Source organism: Dromaius novaehollandiae, chromosome 22 (genome assembly GCF_036370855.1).
Source record: "Dromaius novaehollandiae isolate bDroNov1 chromosome 22, bDroNov1.hap1, whole genome shotgun sequence".
NCBI classification, from domain to species: Eukaryota; Metazoa; Chordata; class Aves; order Casuariiformes; family Dromaiidae; genus Dromaius; species Dromaius novaehollandiae.
The window spans coordinates 4,790,126-4,805,776 of NC_088119.1; the positions used below are offsets into that span (position 1 = coordinate 4,790,126).

The 15,651-nt window shown below is 56.2% G+C and overlaps 1 long non-coding RNA gene across 1 annotated transcript in view; it reads right to left on the reverse strand.

Annotated features, from left to right (window-relative positions):
* Nucleotides 1-271: 271 nt before the first annotated feature.
* The window catches only part of LOC135330564 (uncharacterized), a 29,864-nt gene continuing 14,484 nt past the window's right edge, over nucleotides 272-15,651 (reverse strand). The window contains exon 2 of the long non-coding RNA XR_010392539.1: nucleotides 272-1,201. This is a non-coding gene — a long non-coding RNA (uncharacterized LOC135330564). The remainder of the gene's footprint in view (nucleotides 1,202-15,651) is intronic.

Sequence of the window (15,651 nt, forward strand, 5' to 3'; positions counted from 1 at the left end):
CATCTGGAGGCATGTGAACAGTGTCTTGGAAGCACTGGAGAGTACAGAAATGGCATACTCCTTTGACTTAGAGGTGTGGCATCTCTGAAATGGATTAGTAGGTAAAGAGCCCAACTAACTTCTACTTAGAATGTACATAGATGGTAGTTGTGCTCGGAAAGAACAGGCTAATTATGTTTGAGAGAAACAGTAGGCTGGTGGGAGGAGAGAAATTACCTGCCCAGGTCACATTGCCAAAGACTTAGTTAGGGATGGATGCAAGGACAATCTCTTCCCAGATGGGGTCTTTGTTCACGTTCACAGGAAAGCTTGCTTCAATAAAGGACCCCTCAGACTCTGGTGGTTGCTCCCCCCTCTAAGGGTCCCCTCTAACATCAACCATACTGTCAAAATTATACGAACCCGATCACCATGCCCAGCTGTGAGAAAACAAGGGACCTGCGCATGTGGGAATTCACTCCCCTTTTTTGAATGCAGAGTCGTGATTTCTCGGTCCTTCATTGGGAAAGGGGTCTATCGAGCTCCACTTAAAGGGGTTGGATTTCCCTGTGTCCAGCACCTGGAGAAGACACCTGGCCCAGTGGGCAGAGCTTGAAAGTGAAGGTGGCTCCCCAGCTGTCTCCCCCATGCTGGGGACAAGGAGCAGTGCCCTGCACTAGGAGCAAACACCAGCACATTTCCTCCCTCAGGGAGGAAACACCACCTAATGCTTCTCTGCAGCCACCATGGCTGATTTGCCAGCAGTAGTCACACCTGCTCTCCAGGGCCAGCTCTTTGTTCCACCAGTCAGACCTGGCATGCAAAAAGCACTACATGCAGAGGGACAAACTAGTTCCCAGAAATGGGGTGACCTCCCCAAAGCAGACCACAAGTCTTCCTGTGCAATGCTTCACAGTAGTGCATACATTGGCATGGGCTCAGAGCACAGACACAGCACTGTCCTGGAGCTCGGCATCCTGCACTTAGAGAAGCACCTGGGAGCTCTCAGCACACAGCACACAGCAGAACCTCCCTGAATCCACATGAGATCTGGATCTGTCCACAAGCAGCATCTCAGGGGACTGGGTCAGGCACTGCTGGTACCAGAAAATGCAGGCATAAGGGTCGCTGGTGGAGAAATTGCAGTGCAGTGTTGCACCGTGTCCTGCCTGGACAGTCGTTTCTGGTGGGAACTGGAGCACAGCATCCTTTTGTGCGTGACCTGTAAAGCCAGGAAGACATTTTAACTTTATTCGTCTATGTATCCATCTATTGATCACTTCATCAGCCTTCTTGCTATGCCCATTCTCCATCTAACTTCTCCTATGGTGCAAAATGCTGAGCTGTTTGTCCATGCATGCTTCAACTTACAGGTTCTTGTCACTCCTCACACCTCAGCTGTGAGGGGGGGTCATGGGCTTGGAGTCCAGCAGTTGTCTTCCTATCAGTCCTTGAGCCATATTAACTGTTGGTCTCTCCTCTGGCAAGACAACACATGCACTGTTCCTCCCCTACCTCTGATGGTAACTTCTTACCGTAACCTTTTCTCCAAACTACACACCACATAATCTGCCCTTGACCTGTCCTTGTACAGCATTTGAGCTCTTGCCTGGAGTTAGCCTTCTCTCTATGTCCTTCAAGGATTACATCCAACCCCACACAGATCTGCAGCATTTTACCCAATACGTCTCGGAGAAAAGACCCTATATGCAGTACTCGGCTCTTATCTAGCATCTCTCTCTATCAGCAATGTATGCAAGAATGTTAGTTTCTACAAAATGAAGGTTTCATTTATTCCTCCTTTGATGCCCATGACACTCGACAGACCTCAGATTATATGTGATGCCCCATCTGCAGCCCCTGCCTCCCTACAGAAACACTGCCAGTTACCTGCAGGGTCAGGACTCACAGCTCTCCCCTCCACCACTGACAAGCACAAACTCTTGCCCTGTTCCTCCTCAGCCTGCAAGTCATGTCTCACCAAAGTCTGCCAGTCCTGCCACGGCTGCCAGGAAAATCAGGGCCATGTCAAGCTCTCCTCTTCACGGGCTGACCAGGGGCCTTCCAGAATGAGCGAGCTGAAGCTTGCAGGTGCCTGCCTTCTCCTCCCTCTGCCACCTCAAAGCAGCCTCCAAACCTCAGCACAGAGGGTGGAGCCCTTCTCAGGGCAGCAGCGGCACTCAAGTCGCTGACCCACCACTGCGTGGGGAGTGTCTGTCCTCGTTGCGGTTTGGACGAGCGGGGGCAGCAGTGGCGCGGATGGGGGGGGCGAGGGGTGGGAGGAGCTGCTTGCCCACTCGGCAGCTTGGGAACCATTTCGGGGGGCCGCCCCGCCGCCGAGGCCCCCGCACAGCAGCACCCGCCGAAGCGGCACCAGTCGAGGGGCAGGTCCGGCGCAGCGCGGCGCGGGGAGAGGCGGCCCCGGTGGGCGGAGCAGCAAGGAACCCCAGCGGCCCAGTGCGGCAGCGCCCCCCAGCCCCCGCCACCGCCCCACCCCGCCCCGCCCCGCCCGCGGCAGTTCGTGCCCGGCCGCAGCCCCAGCCTGTGCCGCCGGGTCTCCCACAGTGCAGTAATACACCGCCGCGTCCCGCCAGCGGGGCCGGGCGAGATGCAGGACGCTGGAGCGGCGGTCTTCAGCCACAAACAGGGTTCCCGGCGGGTCCTGCACCTCTTTGGACCCTTTGATGGTGCTCGTGATGGACACAGGACCTCGTCCTGAGAGCTGCTGGTACCAGCGGATGAAGTCGCTGGTCTGTATGCTGGGGTGTGAGCAGGTGATGTTAATGCCAGTGCCCTCGGTGGCCTCTGCCGACGGCTCCTGCTGCACCTGGGCCCTGCCCACAGCCACTGCTGAGAAAGAAGACAAACATGCCGAAAATCACTGGATGCTGGTGATATGTCGTCTCCGACAGCCGGTTCCGAGGGAGAATCCTGGAGAAAGGGTCAGGCAGAGGGAAAGCGGCAGCGAGACGGAGGCGGTGGGGACGGATAGGGACATGCGGCCAGTGCCTGGCGTGGAGAATGACCTCTGCATCGGTGTGTGGAGAGACTGGAGGAGGCTTAGAGGTTTGGTGTGGATGCATGAAGGGATGGGTTGAAAGTCAGGCGGGTGGATGGACGGATGAAGGCAGGAAAAGTAGACAGGAGAGCCGAGAAAGGGAGATGGGAGATGAGGGAGGGAGGCAGAAAGAGCGACTTGAAAGCCGAGAAACAAGTGAGGTCGCTGGCCCCGTGTACAGTGCCCCCTGGTCCAGCCCCGGGCCCCCACCCCGCCGCCGCCGCCGCCACCAGCCCCGCGCACCCAGGAGCACCGCGGCCAGCGCCGCCAGCCCTGCGCCCCGGCACCGCCACATCGCGCCGTACCGCTCGGCCGCCCGCGCCTCGCTGCCCCCCGCCATCAGCGACTCTCTGCTGCGGCGCCGGTGCCTCCTCTCGGAAGCCACTGCTGTGCTGCGCCCTGCCCCGGCGCCGGCCCCGCTCTCCGCCTCGCCAGCGGCGGGAGCGGGGCGCTCGGCGGAGCTGCGGCAAGCGCAGGCGGCGGCTCCGCGCCGTGCACGGCGCTTCCGAGACCGCGGCTGCAGCAGGGGCCGGGCAGCGCGGCGGGGACGAGCCTTCCTGCCGCCGCGGTCGCCAACTCCGCCCCGGGGCTGTGCCCTGCCCCGGCGCCGGCCCCGCTCTCCGACTCGCCCGCGCCCGCGCCGGGGCGGCGGCGTTGGGGAGGCGATAGCGGCGGGAGCGGGGCGCTCGGCGGGGCTGCGGCACACGCAGGCGGGGACGAGCCTTCCTGCCGCCGCCACAAAGCGGAGCGCGACGAGCCGCGGTGGTGGCGGCGGGAGCCGGCGGTGCCGGAGCTCCTCAAGCCCGGCCGCAGGAAGGGCTCCTGAGCTGCTGCGCGGGAATAGCGCACCCCGAAAGGACACCAACCCCCCCAGGTGACACAGGCTGCTGCTGCCCGCGCAGCTGCTGCTGCCGGTCGGTTGTTCGGTGAGAGCCCGGCAACAGCGGCCCCGGGAAAGGCGGCTGCGAGCGGGAGCGAGACGGCGACGCCGCTCAGCCGCGGGGCCTCAAGGGGGACACGCGTGAGAGTCCCACGGGAGCGAAATCTGCTTGCAGCGCTCGTGGGTGTTCAGGAGAGCGGGCAGGGACTCTCCCTGGCACGGGCATCTTGCTCACAGGGATCTACAGCTCCCCTGGAAATATCAAAAGGGGAAAGGGTGAGAGTAGAGCAAAAGGAAATGGCAGGAGTTTTGTAAATGTGATTGTATTTGTATATCTACAGAAATGTCAATTTTTTAAATGTCTGTTTGGAAATACAGTAAATATTGCTGTTGATCAGGAGAGGGAGAGGCCCCTGATTCTCCCACTCACTAACGCTTAGGTGCATATAGTGTAGCAACTTAGCCATTAGTTTTATGCTGTAGCGGATACAATACCAGCTGCCAACACTCATGAATAAATTCAGGAAGAATCACACTCGAAGGAATGTTTACTGCAGAGGAAACAAAAAGGTTCTCGAATTTGAACTGGTGTCCCGATCCAATATCGGGAGGATTTCGTTATGATCCCAAGGACGAGATTAAGACGCTAAACCGGGTCAAATATCGTAAAACCTTTTAACTTTATTTTCCACGAAGTGGGGGGGGGGGGGGGGTTGGTGGGGAAAGGCGAAGGAGGGGAGAGAGAAAGGCGGGGGGGAGAGAGAAGGAGCGGGGGGGAGAGAGAGAAAGAGATATCACCACCCGTGGATCCAGCGGCGTCCCGTTGGTCCTCTTCACCCTGGGTGTAAATTTTAGCGATGCGCGTGCAGTAACTACAACTCGAGCAGGGTCCGACCCTAGGTTCCCACTGGAAAGTTCGGAGCTAAATCAAGGCAAATTAAATAAATAAATTGTAATGACACACGTGCAGTAGTTACAGCTCGAGTTGGGTGCCTCCGAAGAGGGACTCCGAACAAAGAAATCCCTGGGCAATTATAGCTTTTTCAAATTAAGTTTCCCACCCCCCACGTGGTAGTTCAAACCAATAGTAATTTTGGGGTCTGGGGTCTCCTGCTCCTTATTGGGTCTCATCGTTGTTCCTAGGCAGGCTGGATTTTTTTCTCCCTTATCTTTACTGTTGCAGTTTCTGCCGACAGGTGTGTCTTCATTCCTCGGGTCCCGCCATCATCTCTCAAGGTCCAGACAAAGAGGTGGTAACTCCAGCAATTAGCACTGTTTCAGCAGTGCACAGGAATGCAAATTGCTGGTAACTCCCTTATCATTCCAGTCTGCACCAGCTCAGGGGCCCTTTCTCACCGAACTAGGGAGTGTGGCCTAAGGCTTCAGCAAATTTAGCTACTCATGCTAAGCAAGTTTTACAGAAGTTGTGCTAAAACGGCAATAATTTACAGTCCAGGTCCCAAAGTCTCTCCCCGATCGTGGTCTGGTTCAACGCAGGCTCGGTGTGTCCTGAGTGGTCGCAGGGAGACCATTTCGGGGGTCGCAGCAGCTTAGTCCTGTTTCCGCCAGGGACAGATGGCTTGTTCGGGGTTATGGTTTGCTTGCACCTTATGTACCAAGAAATGTTTAAGGCAAAAGTTCACTCATCTGTCCACCACAACTGGTGACAGGAGATCGGAGAGCATCTGGGAGCACAGTGATCACTGATCCCCACTGTCCTCTGTGGGGCGTAATTGCTAGAGTGAGAGAAATCGAGAGTGGCCCTGAAGGTAGACTTTCAAAAGGAAAAAAAAAATTAAAATAACCTAAAATGTAGAGCAGAGAAAGTAAGAGCAGTTTCAATCCACAAAAGGAATGAAAGAGCCAAAGGAATGAAAGAGGTGGTTCAACAGATGATGAAGCAACCCATACAGAAGGAACAGTTCAGGTGGCCCTGGGGCCAATAACGCACCCAGCCTTGCTGCCTGCCCTCCCTGCCACTGCCCCCTGACTCTGCCTGGGGGTTTCTGCCGCGCACTTAGAGCTTTGGGCCTGATGCTGCCCCGTGCACCCAGCAGTGGCTGCAGTGCAGAGCCCAATGCAGAGCAAGCTCACCTACAGCTTAGAGCCATGGCAGGGCTGCTGTTTTTGCTGTCCACCCTTCCGGTAGAGACCAGGCCCAAGCAATGCTCTGACAGCCCTGGGAGTTGCCTGGTCTTCAGGTAGGATTTGGGGTCTATGCTGGGCCAGCTCTGACAGGCTGTGGCAGGAGCAGGGCACAGCAGGCTGCTTTCGTGGCAGGAGCAGGCCAGAGCAGCCAGGGCACCTGCACTACTGGGAGCCAATGCACACCTGGGCTCCAGCTCAAACGAAGATGTGTGATGCAAGCTTTGCAGAAAGCAGGTTGCCTTTCCTGCCCTGCAGTACCTCTGAAGATGGCTGGATCAGCTAAAGCTCTCTTCTTCGGCCCCAGGTTTTGTGGCCCAGCAGAGCAGCTGGTGCTTTGTGGCAAAGGCAAAGTGCATTTGCATGTCCTGGGCTGCCTTGCAATGCCAGAGACACTGGGTGCCCTGCCACCCTTGGGTGATCCTGCTTGTTTGCATGGCCCATTTCTCTTGCTTGCCTTTGTCCCCACAAATAAAAGACGTCCACACATGGTAGAGAAACAAAGCTGCTTCTCTGGGAATTGTGTATGAATGAGGTGAACTTGTAGGACAAGGCCAGGGAGGGGACGTGCTGTGTGGGGGACAGCTAATGTTTGGGTAGGGGAGGATTGCAGAAATGCCCCAGGCTGCCCGGCACACTCAGGTGTCCCCAGTGTGTAGAGTTTGGAGCATTTGGGAGCATGCTAAAAGTAGAGCCATGCCCTGCAGGAGGCTACCACCTCTCCCATGCTCTCCAGAACAGAGCAGAGCAGTGCAGAGCTCAGACCCACAGATCAAATGGATTACCTGGAAGCTGCTGGTCAGGTAGTCTCCAGGCACCTCTGAAATACCCTCCTGCCTTCCACACAGGGGCACAGAGCCCACACCCTGCTCCTGCCTCTGCCCTGATCCCTGCCTTGCCCAGCTCCTGCCCCTGCCTTGCACCTCACCCTCACCCTCACCCTCACCCTACCGCTGCCCTGCTCTGCATTTCTGCCCTGCTCAGCAAGGTGGGGGCATGCAGGGACAGAGAGGACAGGCAGCCCCCAGGCAGGGACAGGCTGCATGTCTCTGCGCACAGGGATTGTGCACTGGGCAGTGCCCTGTTGGCTGTGGCACTAGTGTGTGGTGTCCGTGGCCCCCAGGAGAGGATGGTTTGGGGGCCATGAGATTGTCATAGATGTACCTCACAACCCGGGACCCCTGGAGAGGACTTGGCTGACAGTGGGGTTGCCGTAGGATGGCAGCAGTCTCCCCAGCTGCCAAGGACACCTCTTTCCCTTCCCATCACTCTTTGCTGGCCTCAAACGGCATCAGAGTCTGGGGCTCCCCCAGAGCCCAAGGCACAGCAGCCACAGGCTGCTTTCATGCTGCAGCCAGGAGGCAGGTTCTCATGGCCAAGGCCAGCACTTGGGCAGCTGCAGGGGCATCATAGGCTCTGGTGTTTCTCATGCCTTTGACAGCCATGAGGACGGTGTCTGTCATTTCCCAGGTGAGCAGTATTTCCCCAAGATCTGTGGGAGGAAGGAGGGGAGGGAAGACACAGTGCCTTGAGTGCCCCAACAGTGGAGCTTGGCTGATCAGTGGGAGGGGGTCTGGAGATAGAAATGTGGAACAGAGCTGGAACCCCTGCAGCACATCACCCAGTGCATCAAGGGGCTGCAAGAAAGAGTGGGGGTTGTGGCATTCCTCCATCAGCCCCTCTGAGCTATAGGACACTGACTTGACCTCTTCCTGCTGCAGGAGCTGGGGATCTCCCCCCTGCCCTCCAGTGTCCAGGGAGAGGCCTCCAGTCAGGACAGCTGCAACAGACGGTCCGGCCTGTGGGCACTGCCTCAGGCCCAGACCATGAGCAGGGCAAGAAGGGCTGAGGGTGCAAAAACAAAGCAGGGATGCTGCCCTGCCTGGCATCTTATGGCCATGCCACAGCACACGGTAACCGGGGACAAGCATGCAGCGATCAGCAGCTCTCTGCATGGGACCCAGCATTTCCCTGGGAATAGAGGGAAACCTCCATGCTCTGCATGTCGTCACCTGGAGGGAAGGAGAAGATGCCACAGATGCAGGCACCGAGAAGGCTCTTGTTCTGCGTGTCCTCCAGGACTGGCCTCCCTTTGCTGCCAGGAGGGAGAGGCCCTCATAGGACACTGTGCTGGAAGAGCTACTCTGCAACTTTTTAATGGGGATATGTCTGTTGGGGTGGTAGAGCCAGGGGTGGCCCTGCTGCTGGTAGGGACGCTCCTCGTCTGCCAGGCATATAGGTCCAGGACAGAGTGCAGAGTCGAGGCCCATGTGGCCTGATGCTTTCTTCTCCTGCCTCCACTCCTGAGGAAATACCTGAGAGACTAGGAAGCCCCACAGTCCAGTCAAGAGCAGAGCAGGGCAGAGGCCCATCAGACAGCACTATCACACTCCTCTCAGGATGTGGGGTCCTTCAAGCCAGGACAAGTGCAGGTAGGACTGAGCTATGGGGAAGCCCTGGCCAAGGCAGGGCATGGAGAAGGCAGCTCATTGCAGTGATGACAAGCATACACAGATGTATAGGCACAAGTTACATGAGTGCACTCACACATACACATGCAAACACACGTGTGCACAGAAACATGATCTCATGCCTGTATACACAGGCACGCATCAGGTACATGCACACAGCTGTGTGTACACACATGCGTAAGAGCACATAGGCCTGCATGCATGTGAACGAGGGAAGTCGGAGGACCCTTCACCTCCTCCTTCTCCCCTGCGTTGTCTCACACAGTGCCTGCTGCCTCAACCTAGGCTGGCTCTTGGGGCTGCTTGTCATGGGAGGGAGAAGGGGGAAGAAGGTCTGCCTCAGAATGATGCTGGGGCTTGCTGAGGTGGCTTGTGGCTTATGGGCAAGGCAGGAGCCTCCCTGGGCATGCACGCTCCCTGCAGGGCACTGGCAGGAAAAGGGGAAGGAGAAGAAGCCCCTGTGTCTCCCTGCACAGACTGCCAATCCCAGCCCAGCAGGTGCCTTGACTGCTGCAGGACAGGTGACGGGATGCTGCTCACATACCTCCCTGCTCTGCTTCCTCCCTGCCCTCTCTTCCCAGTGCATCTCCAGCCCCCTAGACATGTCCTGCTGCCACCAGTGCTTGCCATGCCAGCCCTGCGGCCCCACCCCACTGGCCAACAGCTGCAAGGAGCCCTGTGTCAGGCAGTGCCAGGACTCCATAATTGCCATTGAGCCCCCTCCCATGGTTGTTGCATGCCCAGACCCATCCTCATCTCCTTCCCACAGAATACCACAGTGGGATCCTCCACCTCTGCTGCCTTTGACAGCATCCTCAGCTGTGAGGGAGTCCCCATCCCCTCTGGGTGCTGTAACCATTTCCAGCTGCTACTGTAGCAGAAGGTGTCTCCCCTCCTAAAGCCACTGACAACACACCCCGAGATGCACCCCCCCCCACCAGGAACTCAGAACATGCAGCTGGACACACAGTGGTGCTTCGGGCCATTCTTTTCAGAACATGTGACCATCCTTGCCTCCTCTGGAAATGGCTAGCTGGAAAGGGCCAGCCTGGGCTCCCTAAGAACATCGAGCAAGACCTAACTTTCCCCTTCTTCCACTCACTCCTTTCTCTGCCTTCTCTTTGTTGCCTTCTGCTCCTCTGGGTCCTGAGGCACCCCCAAAGCCATGCTGCAGGCATCTTCTGGCTGCTATCCCACTGAGGGGTGGACAATGGGCACCCTGCTTCTGCCCTTAGCAGCATCTGTGAGCTGGCTCTAGTGGCTTCCTCTTATTTCAGAAGGGCCACTCTGGCTTTGCCTGATGCCCTTGGGCATTGGCTGCACCAAAAGCACTGGCAACCAGGGGCCTTTGCCAGGAGGAGTCCCCTACCAGCTGTGGAAATTGCCTTCCCTTAGACAAGGCAGCACAATCCAGGCAGAGGGTCTTTCCGTCTTCTGGATCACATTGTGACTTCCTTCATCTACTGTTTACTGTGCCTCCCTGCAAGAAGTCCCCACTTTTTGGCCATCACTCTACAGTATATACATGATCTGTCCCCTCTGTTTCTGATACCTTTCTGAGACTGTGCTGGCAGGCCTATACAGGCAGGCCAGAGAGTGCCACATTCCACACAACACTCTGATCCCTTTCTGGGGAAGCCAAAGAGGCTGGTGGGAAAGACACTACTTCTCCCCGCACTTGCAGGGACCATCTCAGTCTCCACAGGTAATGCTGACCCAGGGGAGCATGGATAAGTGAGGATGGTTGTCAGGGTGAGGCCATTCGCAGCCAGACGAGCACAGAGGTGAGAAGGGAGGGGAGGAAGGTAAAGGAAAGAAGCTCCGCAGTGTCTGGGAGTCCCTCAAGGATGAGCTCTGTCCCCTCTGCCAGGTTTCTCAGCTCTGTTAGCATACAGGCCTGTGCACAATGCTAACAACTTGAACAAAGCAATGGGAGCACAAATGTGTAGTGGTCTTTCTGGTGCCAGACACACCTCGTGGTGCCAGTCGTGCTAATGTGACATTCCCCACCCACGACGTCACACTCTGTGCCTTCCTACTCTGCTCAGACTCCTCAGTGCCTTACTCCTGACAGTCTCAGCCAGTGACACCTCTGGGTGCAGTACATCTCCATCCGGACAGCATGTGGAGGTACCCTTCGAGAGATCCAGATGTGACAGCTGATATCCCTCTAGTTGAGGTACTGTCCCTACAGATGGTTAGGCTGGAGGGTGTCCTGGAAAGGGGCCTCTGCCCAACTACCCCTGCTGTGGCCCAAAGTGTGGCTATGCAGGGGCAGAAGAGAGAGTTTCCTTTGACCTCCTCTTGTCCTACTATTGGTAGTTTCACACCAAACAAGGAGTAAAATACACACAGCTCTTTCCTGGTGGCAGGCAGAGAAAAGAGAGAGTCAGTAGCTATGGCTGATGCAGTATCTACCTGGTTCCCAGCCCTTTTCTTTGGCAACAGCCCCGCAAGGCCTACCTGAGGGCAAGATTCTTCTGCATGCTGCAAACAGCCTTGCAAAAGGATGTCACTGACTCTACACATCAATGTCTCCCCTCAAGCTCTACTTGTGCTGAGGCAACACTCACCTTTCGGCAGGGCCACAGGCAAGAGCCATGTGCTCTAACCTGAGAGCTTTCAGCTCTCACTGACAGCAGGAGGGAATCAGGGCATCCTGTTCTGGTCCTTGCAAGGCTGACAGTGGGGCAATGATCTGAGGACTCTGGTCCAGCTCCCATCCAGCAGCTTCTCTCCCTCCGCAAATCATCTGCTTTGCTTCACACCTCCTCACACCCCTATGTGTGTGCAGGCTGTCTCTGCCCCTTCTTACAACCTTGGGGCACTGCCTTTCCTTTCCTTTCCTCCACCCACCCCCTCTTCCCCCCTGGTTCTGTGTGCTTCTCCTCCCAGGGGAGCCTGAGGCTGGAGACAAGTAGACCCTGCTGACAGTTGTGTTTGGATGCTCACAGGGATTCTTCCCTGCTGTCAGACTCTGGTGAGGCATATCCAGAATGTTTGGGGCAGAGGTAGGAAAGTGAGGATTGACTTTATGGAGCTGGGAGGTTGCAACCAACTTGTGTAAGGCACTCTGCACCACCAGCTCTGCTCTTTGCTCCATTGAATGAAACAGCTATCCCAGGGCTGGCCAGAAAGGGCTGTCTGGACAATGCAGCCGTGGTCTCCTTCCCCCAGACACACCCAGCATGGGCTAGTCTCTTCCCAAAGGCTGTGCCGCATTGCAGAGAGAAAAGGGAGCATCTGCAAGGCTGCAGGTGCTCTCATGGGGTGAAGCACAGAACAGTCCTCTGAGGCAGTGCTGACAGGTGGGCCAAGGCATGGCAGGAGAGGTGGGACTCCAAGGGGCAAGAGGAGATGCTTTTCCCTTGAAGGCTCTGCTGCCCTGTGCCCAGCCCTGTCCCAGTGAGGCAGGGCACCAAATGTCATCATGAGAGAGCCCACAGCACCTGGTGAGGCAGAAGAGCTTTTAGTCTCTCCTTTTTACTCATTTGCAGTCTCCAGCTTTCAGTAACCTTGCACTTGCATAACCCTACGTCAGAGATGCCAGTCCCAGCTCCTGGGAACAACCTGCCCTTTAGATCAGTGTCTCTTGGTGAGCCCTCAGCAGCCAGGGAACTGCAGTGCTACTGGAGCTGGCTCCTCCCTGGGTGCAGCCCAGCCCAGCTCTCTGCTCTGCACTGCCCAGCGTCCCACTGGCCATGGCAAGAAGTGGGAAGCTGCAGCCCCAAGTCTGGCACAGCCCGGCAGTGTCCCCAGGTGATTCTGCTGATCCCTGCAGGGTGGGGAGCTGTGGTTGGGGGTGGCCCGGGCTCCTGGAGCATTGCCTGGGTGCTGGAGGGAGATTTTCTGTGGTGTAGCACAGCACAGGATGGCTCTGCCAGCAGCTGGGGCTGCCTACGTGGCCCCCCTGTACCCCGAGCCCAGGGCTGCACTGCCCATTTTATGTGTCCAGACAGAGAGGGCAGGTTACATTGCAAGAGGCATCCAGTGGCATTGCCTAGTGACGCTGGCTTCTGCTGGTGCCAGGGAAATGGTCATGTCCTCCAGAAAGCTCTCGCTGCCCTGCCCAATCACAGCCTGGAAAGGAAAGAGATGCAAAGCTCGCCAAGGCAGCACAAAGCTGACCCTGAGAGCCAGGCTGCATTCCAAACTCCATGCAGTCCTCCTGTCTGCCCAGCGGATGCAGCTGGCCACCCAGCACTGGCTTCGCAGGGCATCACCAGGCATCCCGCCAGAGAACAGGTCTCTGACCCCACCCCCACATGGCCCTGTCCTCCACAGAACAGGCAATGTGACCCCCAGACCAGCATGTGCAAAGGACCCTCCTGCTCTCAGGCTGGGGGTCTGCCCCCCAGGATGGAGCCTGGGATCCCGGCCCCTCCAGCCACTCCCTCTCCCAGGCACACACCTTCCCCGGAGCAACAAGTTCTTGTTAACCTCCTTGCAGAGCCCAACAAATAGAGGACAGAAGAGTCAGCCTCTGTCAACAGCCCTTCACACAGGCAGATAGAATAGATGTTCAACAGCAAAACTTGTTTGCTGCCAAAAGTCAGGCACACCTATTTCATCAAGACACTGCTGTTTACTCCACTAAAGATAATCCCGGCTGGCATTTAGGCTTGTGTTGGCACCTGAGGGAGCATCAACAACTAAACCAGACATACCACATACAAAATAGACAGCATGGAAAAATGGGCACAGCAAATGGGAACTGCCTTCCAGGGTGAGGTTATGGCTGTTAGGCGAGAAGGCTGTTCTTGAAAAGCCATTGTTCTTGATCACTTTGTAGGGCCTGGGGCATACCCAGTGGCTGCTTTCGGCATGCAGAAACAGCATTTGGCAGTGATGTTCTCCTGGCAGGGGATGCAGACCTGATGCCTCTCTTGGGGCTTCTCTTCACAGACTCCTGGTATCCTGATCCAGAGGCATGTGAATAGTGCTTTGGAAGCACTGCACAGTACAGAAATGGCATACTCCTTTGACTTAGAGGTGTGGCATCTCTGAAATGGATGAAAAGGTAAAAATCCCCACTCACCTCTACCTAGAATGTGCATAGATGGTAGCTGTGCTTGGAAACAACACGCTCATTCTGTTTGAGAGAAACAGTATGCTGGTGGGAGGAGAGAAATTACCTGCCCAGGTCAAATTGCCAAAGACTTACTTAGGGATTGACACAGGGACAATCTCTTCCCAGATGGGGTCTTTCTTTGCATTCGCAGGAAAGCTTACTTCAGTAAAGGTCCCCTCAGACTCTGGTGGTTGCCAAGGAGTCAGTCCAGATCACAAGGGGATCCAGCATACTCTTTGTATGACAGATACTCTTTCTACTTCTAAAACCTCACATTTGAGTACAGTCTCTTATCTAGGAGTGATTGTTTGCTGTGAACCTGTATTTACTCCTCACATGAGGATCATTCCTTGAGTTGTGCCATAGATCCAGAAAGGTGCATACCTATGGCTAGCTCCTCATGCTCTTAGGCAGGCCAGCTGAGATGGGATTTCACAAGCACTGCATTCTTCAAGGACTGCCATGCACAGGACCAGAGCGGCACAGCTCTTTTCTGCTCCTCACCCTGGCACCCTCTTCCCCAGGGATCTCCTGAGCCAGCAGCAAAAATCTCACCAGCTGCACACACCCTGCCTGGCTGACGCCTGTCCCCAAACACAGAGCAGCTCCACAAGCGGTGCGGTAATACCTGGCGTGTGCACACACGTGCTCCTGTTCCTGCCAGGCTGGATACACCCATCTCTTCCCAGTATTTGTTGCTCACAGACCTACAAGGACTGCCCAAAGCAGGCTGTTTCCAGACACAGACAGAGGTGCTGCGGGCAAGCTCTGCTGCTCAGCCAGAGCCACTCACACACATGGAGGACCAGTCCAGGTTTCTCTAGGCCAGGTCAGTGCTTCACTTCACAAAGCCACATTTTTAGGCAAACAAAGAGAAGATTCCCTCTGCACCCCGTTTCCCACTAAGAGCTTCTCAGAGGGCTGGTGAGTGAGGTGGTGAGGTGAGTTTGCTTGTTTTCCTCTCCTGGGGAAATCCTCTTTCTCCGGATGACATGAAACATGGGGTCCTTGCTTTCCTGTCTTTTGCTCTGAATATAACTGCAATGCATGAAGCACAGTCAACATTTTCAAGCTGCAAACTGCCTGAACAGTTAACCCATCTGAGATCTCTTTGCTTACAGCCCTCATTCCAACCCTCAGGGTGAAAAAATACTATCCACAAGAGCTGCTAGCATCCAGAACAAGAATCACCCTTCTCCACACACACACACACACACACACACACACACACACACACACACACACTGCGGGGAAAACGCAAGTTAATTATCCCTGGGGTTGGCAAATGCACCAGGAAACCGTGGCCCCTGTCCATTGTTCCTCCCCACCACAGGAGATTCCCACTCCTCACGGATCATGGCTCCAGTTCCTGCTGAAGCAGTGAGCCACCATCCCTTAGCTCCCTCAGAAACACCCAGTCTGGGAAGGGCCATCCTGTCAGTGATCTGGGCAAATGTGCCGTGCAGAGAATGAACAAGCAATTTGGAATGGGACTGCAAGACTTGGATGAGACCCAGAATGATTCCTTCCAGCCCTGGTGCTGTGCCAGGAGGTCAGATCAGAAGAGCCCATGTGCTCCCTGCACAGCCCATGGAAAGTGCAGTCCCATCCTGGAGTATAGACGAAAAACCCTTCCATGGCTGAGGTTGCCTCACCAGCTTCTCTTTCCTGTGAGACCATGGACACCAGCCCCTTTCAGAAAGAGGAGCTTGGCCTGCAGATCCCTGGGTGCTCAGGGGAAATCGTGATGCTAGGGGAGAGCTGAGGGCCACTTCACTGGAGCTCCGCCTTGCCCAGACACACCCCCGCCCTCCTCCCCACCTCCAGTTTTTGCACAGTCAAAGGAGCTTCCTGCACCAGGGTGTCTCGCACAGCACAGAGGTACAAGGCAGCGTCAGAGACCTTGACTTCCTCCAGCCACAGGAGACTGTATTTCCCAGTGGTGTTCAGCAATGTGGTGAATCGGCCACTCTGCTTCGGACCAGGTGCTGCCTGAGATGAGACCAGCTGTGGAGCTTGGCCTCTCCTCTGCTGGTACCAGAGCAAG